Below are 7,577 nucleotides of genomic sequence, written 5' to 3' on the forward strand. Positions count from 1 at the left end.
AAAAACACAAAAAATGTAATCTTGGAGAGAGAGAGAGAGAGAGAGAGAGAGAGAGAGATGAAATGAAATGAAATGTTTAGTTACATATGCAAAAGGAATAAAAGACCTCAAGACTTGAAAATTACATCATCATTACATATTTTGAATGTCCAATACAAAAAGTACAAAAGTCTAAGGTGACAAAAGCTAAAAATGTAAACAATGATGAGCCAGAAGAGCCAGCTACTAGTGGCATATGACCTCCTTAGCAGCTACCACTATAACTACCTTCACATAAATTGTCATGGTCCCCTATATCATTGCATCCATCTTCTCCTTTGCAAGAACCTTGAAGCTACTCTATGCCTCAATAATGGCCTGGACGCGATGATGGATGTGTGGTATGTGATTTGCAAGAGGGACAAGGGTGTCAAGAGCTTTATGTAAGGAAGCTCCATTGTTGAAAAGAGAGTTATAATGGGGTCATGCTAAGAGTTGCTAATTTGGAAGAAATTTGTCACCTCTCTCTGAATGGGTCCTCTATTAGAGTGTAACCAAACTCTGAAATAATGCATGTCTCTACCTACATAACTCCAACAAGATGGGCTGCAGGTCTAGCAGAAGCATAGCTTAGTAAGAATGCATACATGGCTTGTCTTCACGGCTCTACCTCTCTACTGCCCACTAGTAGAGGTTCTTCCTTTACTTGTGCTCATTCTGCATGCCCGCTATACAGGGGCCTGCTAATCAAAAGCAAGTAGGAATGCTCCAGCCGGCCAGCCAGCATCTCTCAGGGGCGTCTGCTGATGTGGCACGCCTTTTTAATGTCCGGCGACCGGTTTGCTGCCTTACAAAACTCATGGCCCACAACTTCCATCCGGCTTCTCTCTGCAAGCCTTCTCCCTCCATGTGTCTTGTGGCTTCTGTCCACCGTTGCTCCCCGACAGACACCTTGTTATGCTCAAGCTTCTAGCCAACAAGCGATGTGCTCTCTCTCTCTCTCTCTCTCTCTCTCTCTCTCTCTCTCTCTCTCTCTCTCTCTCTCTCTCTCTCTCTCTCTCTCTCTCTCTCTCTCTCTCTCACACACACACACACACACACACACACACGTGCCATTTCCCTCTTGAATAACAGGTCTCGACTTCAACTCTCCTCGTCAGATAGATCTTTAAGGTCTCTTGGGATACTTTGCTACAACTTTAAAATTCTCTTCTCTCTTCTTCTTCTTCTTCTCTTCTCTCTCTCTCTCTCTCTCTCTCTCTCTCTCTCTCTCTCTCTCTCTCTCTCTCTCTCTCTCTCTCTCATGGTGTAAAGACTCTCATGTTGGTGAAGATTTTGGCCTGGCCCACCAAGTTCTTGAAAGCTTGTGAATCGGTTATTGAACATTAGCATGTCGGTATGCAGTGTATGCCTACCTTCCCCTAACCTTTCAAGTTTCGTGATGCGACGGAGAAGACCTTTGCCATTTTTGGTAAAGCACCGCATTTGCAAGCCACTACAAGCTTACAAAACGGGTGAGTAGAGTCCATTGTGTTAATTGAGATTGTTCATCTTGCATGTGCTCTAGACAACTATTCACTTACCATCAAGGGTGCTCAAATCTTGAACAATCGGCGAGGGAGCATGTGCCCTCTCTATCTCTCTCATTTATCTTTGAGGTCTCTTGGGATTGTTACAAAAATTCTCTTCTTCTCCTCTTGAGTATTTTGAGGTCTCTTGCAAGTCTTCCTACAATGTTACAAATATGAACAGAAAGCACTATGGAGTGACTCTTTTCAATACTAAGTGGTACTCTTAGAGCATATCAAGTCAAAAGGGGAATTCATTCTTAGGATAAGTGTCTTAGAGAACATGGTCCTAAGGTTTGACAATGGAAATGGCCAAACCCAAATCTGTGGCTATGATGGAAAGGGATTCTAAAGATAGAGACCAAGGGCACCTATAAGAGGAGTTGGATTGGTGAAGATCACACAATATGTAAGCCCTAGGGACTATAGTGGCAAAGGAGTTCAACCTATGGATGTAAGAAAGTCCATCGGTGCTAAATTTAGCATTAATGCCACACTTTTTGGCAAAAAGGATTGGTGGGAGTGGTCCCTTGTGGGGAGGAGAGACATGGCAACCTACACAAAGCGGAGCGAGCATGGCACCATCGAGCAAAAACAAAAAAAAATGTAATCTTGGAGAGAGAGAGAGAGAGAGAGAGAGAGAGAGAGAGAGAGAGAGAGAGAGGGGGGGGGGGGGGGGGGGGGGGGGGGGGGGAGAGAGAGAGAGAGAGATGAAATGAAATGTTTAGTTACATATGCAAAAGGAATAAAAGACCTCAAGACCTGAAAATTACATCATCATTACATATTTTGAATGTCCAATACAAAAAGTACAAAAGCCTAAGGTAACAAAAGGTAAAAATGTAAACAATGATGAGCCAGAAGAGCCAGCTACTAGTAGCATATGATTTCCTTAGCAGTTGCCACTATAACTACCTTCACATAAACTGTCATGGTCCCATATATCATTGCATCCATCTTCTCCTTTGCAAGAACCTTGAAGCTACTCTATGCCTCAATAATGGCCTGGATGCGATGATGGATGTGCGGTATGTGATTTGCAAGAGGGACAAGGGTGTCAAGAGATTTATGTAAGGAAGCTCCATTTTTGAAAAGAGAGTTATCATGGGGTCATGCTAAGAGTTGCTAATTTGGAAGAAATTTGTCACGTGTCTCTGAATGGGTCCTCTATTAGAGTGTAACCAAACTCTGTAATAATGCATGTCTCTACCTTCATAACTCCAACAAGAATAGCCCTATCTATCATCAGTGTAATCCATCACCCTTAACGAAGGCTTGAACCTTTCTCTAAAGATAATGAAATTATCCTTGTATATCATAATATAATGGGCACTAGCATATGTAATGCTCCTCTATCTTTGGCTCTTACTTGAATAGCTAGTGAAATGTGTGCGGATGCGTGCGTGCGAGAAGAGTGTGCAAAGAGGAGATGAGACAGATGTTAGCAATTAGTGATTGGTGTGGTCGGTGGGTCTCAGCCACGTTGGTCTTTACCTCAACAATCTCCCACTTAAAGGCCAGTGTGGTTGTAAGTGGCCTAACTAAAGTTAGTATGTACAAAACTTGTAAAGCATAACCATAGCTTCACCCTATACCCATCAAATCCTATGTAATGTGCAAACCGCTTCATAGCTAAGATCTTCATAACAGCATTCGCAGAGTTGTCATCTGTTTGGACCCTAACAAGCTCGATCCGCTCATTTGCCAATACATCCCATATGAAGTGATACTTCACCTGTACGTGTTTCATTTTGGAAATGGAACATGGAATTATTTTTCAGAGCAATGGCACTCTGACTATCACAATACAACGCTAAAATCTGTTGACTCTTGTCTTGATCTCCCCCTAAACATGCCAACCACAATGATTCCTTGCTTGCCTATGATGTTGCAATAGGTGTGGTCAGGTCTTGGACACATTTTTCTTATCCCAAAAACCTCCCACTTTAAGGACAATGTGGCTGTAAGTGGCCTGAGTCTCTATCCATCGAATCCTATGTAATGTGCAAACTGCTCCACAGCTAAGCTCTTCATAAGAGCATTCGCAGGTTTGTCATATGTTTGGACCCTGGCAAGCTCGATCCACTTATCTGCCAATACATCTCGTATGAAATGATACCTCACCTCTATGTGAACACTTGAATCTACTGACCCTTGTCCTGATCTCCCACTAAACGTGCCAATCACATTGCTTCCTTGTTGGTTGCCTTTGATGCTGCAACATACTCAGTCTTTGTAGTGAAGAGGATGTATAATTTTGAAGACATGATCTTTTAGAAATAACCTCTATAACAAATATGAAAATATAGCCAGATGTAGACTTCTTGTTATGTACATTTCCTACATAACCTACACCTGCATATCCAACCATGGATGCATCGTTGTTCCCAAAGCGTAAGCACTTTCTCGTTGTACCTTTCAAGTACCTGAGCATCCCAATGTTTCTTGCTAGGGTTAGCCATGTAATAGCTCACCACTCCCACTGTACATGTAATATCTAGACTCTTAGCCACCATAGCATACATGAGACTTCTCTCATTGCTGAAGAATACGGAATCTTAACTATCTTGGCCTTTTCAGCATCAAGTTTAGGAGTGTTGTTTTTTCTAAGTTTCAAATATGTTGGCATGGGAATACTCTATGCCTTCCCCACTGCATATTGAAATGTTGCAAGACCTTTTGAATGTACGACTCTTGAAAAAGCTCAAGAATAACCTTTGACATGTCATGCTTGATAAAAAGTGACTCGCTTCTCCCAAATCATTCATGGAAAAAGTCTTCCTCACCATTTGCTTCAGTTTTGCAATCTTGCGTTCTTCTCGTTGATTAGTATGTCATCGACGTGTAACACTGGGCTTCTTTGTTTGTAAGTAGTGATCCTCCTTACTTCGTTCATATCAATGAGACTCCTGAAATTATCAAATTTCTAATAGCATTGCTTGGAACCTTGCCTGAAGCTATACAATGCTTCCTTGAGTCTACACACAAACTCACCTCTACTTGGATTAACAAACCTTCAAGCTACTACATGTACACATCTCCCTCGAGATATGCATGAACGAAAGACTTCTTCACATCCATTTGGATTAACTCCAAGTCCTCTATAGCTACTAGTCCAAGTATGATACGCAAAGTAGTCCTCTTGACCAGAGGTGAGAAGATTTCATCAAAGTCTACACCTTTCTACTTCTTGAAACCTTTAGCTATGAGTCTAGCCTTGTACTTAAGTTTTGGATCTCCTTATGTATACTTTTTCTTGTAAACCCATTTGCAAAGTTGTCTTGCCTAGCTCCCAAGTCTTATTTTGCTCAATATAGACTATCTATGACTGCATTGCTTGCTCCCACTTATCCTTACCATCCTTTTGCATGGCTTCTTGGAATAAGGATAGTTCCCTACAGTCAACCAACATATGATAATTTAGAACTGGCTAAAAATGCTCAAGCATATTTGGGGCTCGACAAGAGTGTTTCAATCCTTGCATATTGCTCTGTATTCCCTCTGGAGTGTTGCTAGTGGAAAGCTCTTCACTAGACGTTTGAGTTTTCATCATATTCAAGGCAACACCCTCAAATGTGACTCTCCTGTATTCTACCTCATTGATAGGTATCTTACGCATCTTGGACTCATTGAATATGACAATCAAATTTCTAATGATCTTACGAGATTTTGAGTGCTAAAGATGATAGACCATCTCTCCATTTGCAGCATAATCAATGATCTTGGAATGATCTTGGACTCACTGAATATGACATGCACATTTCTAATGATTTTACAAGATTCTGAGTGCTAAAGATGATAGCCCAACTCTCCATTTGCACCATAATCTATGAAGATACATTTGTGTGACTTTGGTTCAAGATTTTGTCTAAGCTCTTTTCGCACATGTGCCTATGTCTTGCAACCCAAGATACATTAATGATCATAGTGGTGTTTCTTGCCTGGCATAACTCCTCTAGAATTTGGAAACTCAATGGCGATCTGCTTACAACATGAATCGCCATGAAAATAGCCTCGACCCAAAAGCCTTGACTCAACTTTGCCATAGAAAGCACAATTGTGACCCTTTTCTCGATCGTGCAAATCATTCTTTTGACTACCCCATTTTGGGTAGGTATGTAAGGCATAGTAAACTACCGCCCAATTCCTCTATTAGTATAATTTTTTGCAAACTCTTTTGAGACATATTATCTCCCATTTTTAGTCCTTACGCTCTTGAGCTTCTTGTGGGACTCATTTTCAAGTAATGTGGAAGCTTCTAAAATGAAAAAGACCTTGTTCTTATGTTTCAAAGGATACTTCCACACCTTCCTAGTAGATTCATCTATGAATGTCACAAATTAGATAGCCCCTCTGGAGACTTGGTTGGCATAGGACCGCATACATCACTATGTACAAGCTCTAGTGGCTCAAGGCACTTTCTACCCAATGGCAATTGTACATACCTAGTTTTCTTGCCATAAATGCAATGCTCACATATAGGAAAATCATTGAAACTCAACACAAGTAGGTAGCCAAAACATGCTAGAGTCTTCATTCCCTTATGGTTCATATGGCTTAGCCTATGTTTATGACTTTTGAGAACCACAAGATTGGCCCTCTTGAGCATCCAATATCTATTCCCAAAGATTGTAGTGTATACAAATCATTTAGTTGTGTAGCGGATATCAACAAGGTCTTTGCAAGCTTGGGTACATGCCTGACATTGTGTAGCATAAACTACGTGCCATTATTTATCACTAATGATGTCTCCAAAACTAACTATATCAAGTGCGTAAGAGTCTCCAAGCTTCACTATGCCTTGACTTTTTGTGTAAGTAGAAAGCCAATCTCAATGCAGTGTAATGTGGAAGCTTGCACTAGAACTATGCCTTGACTTTTTGTGTAAGTAGAAAGCCAATCTCAATGCAGTGTAATGTGGAAGCTTGCACTAGAATCAATGATCCAATTCTGTGCGACAAGAGCATCCACTCTAAGATCCGTCGTGAATATCAAAATGTCTAAAACGTTGGTCTTGGGAGACTCAACCACATTGGTCTCCTCAATCTTAGCTTTGCCCTTTGTGTCAGTGTTAGTATTAGACTTCTTCTCATCGTGAGATTTCTTCTTGTGTCTTTGCCATGATCTACAATCCTTCTTCGCATTCCCTTTATTATGGTAGTTATAGCACTCTACATTGCGCATGGACCCACAACATTTGCTACAGGAATTCTTTCAATCCTTAGATTTGTCACAATCATAAGTGCAACTTCACTACTTCTATAAGCTAGCAATATATGTATCACCACCTTTGGTAGGCTCAATGAATTTCCAATGAGTCTCTTTAGTGAGTAGACTATCAATTATGTCATTGTAGACCAATTTGCCTTTGGGTGCAGAGTTACTTATGGCTGTGCAAAAAGTGTCCCAATAGGAAGGTAGAGAGTATAACAAGAAGATATACTACACCTCTTTCTCAAAATCAAGTCCATGTGATGGCAGCTGATTAAAGACTATGTTGAACTCATTTAAGTGTCAAGAAACTATGCCGCTTTCTTTCATACCAAGTTCAAATATATTCTTCATCAAGTAAACCTGATACTTGCACTCTTGCTCTTGTATGTAATGCACAATCTATCACAAAAGGCTTTAGAAGTCACTTTACTAACAATAGTGAAATATACTGACTCTGAAGATGCTGACTAGTAGGGATTTGGCTTTGGTATTCAGTACTTTCCATTGGGCATCCCTGTAGCCATCACCCTCTTGGTGATCAAACAGTGGCTCCAATTGATCTTATGGATCCAAGCGTATTGAATTTTCTCTTTCCATATGGAAAATTTTGTGCCATTAAACTTCCTAATGTGATGTCTTTCTCAGAAGAAGAGGCCATAATTGCAAGAGGTAAAACACTATGGGGAGAAGATACAAACTATGGCGAGAATCTTGGGAAAAAATGGGGAGATTTTCCCCTATAATTGGAGCAAAATCTCAACTGAAAATGAAAGAAAATGGTCTCAAAATGAAAGATTATCACACGTAAAGGGTATA

The sequence above is a fragment of the Adiantum capillus-veneris genome, chromosome 27 (genome assembly GCF_014529385.1).
Source record: "Adiantum capillus-veneris isolate H3 chromosome 27, ASM1452938v2, whole genome shotgun sequence".
NCBI lineage: Eukaryota > Viridiplantae > Streptophyta > Polypodiopsida > Polypodiales > Pteridaceae > Adiantum > Adiantum capillus-veneris.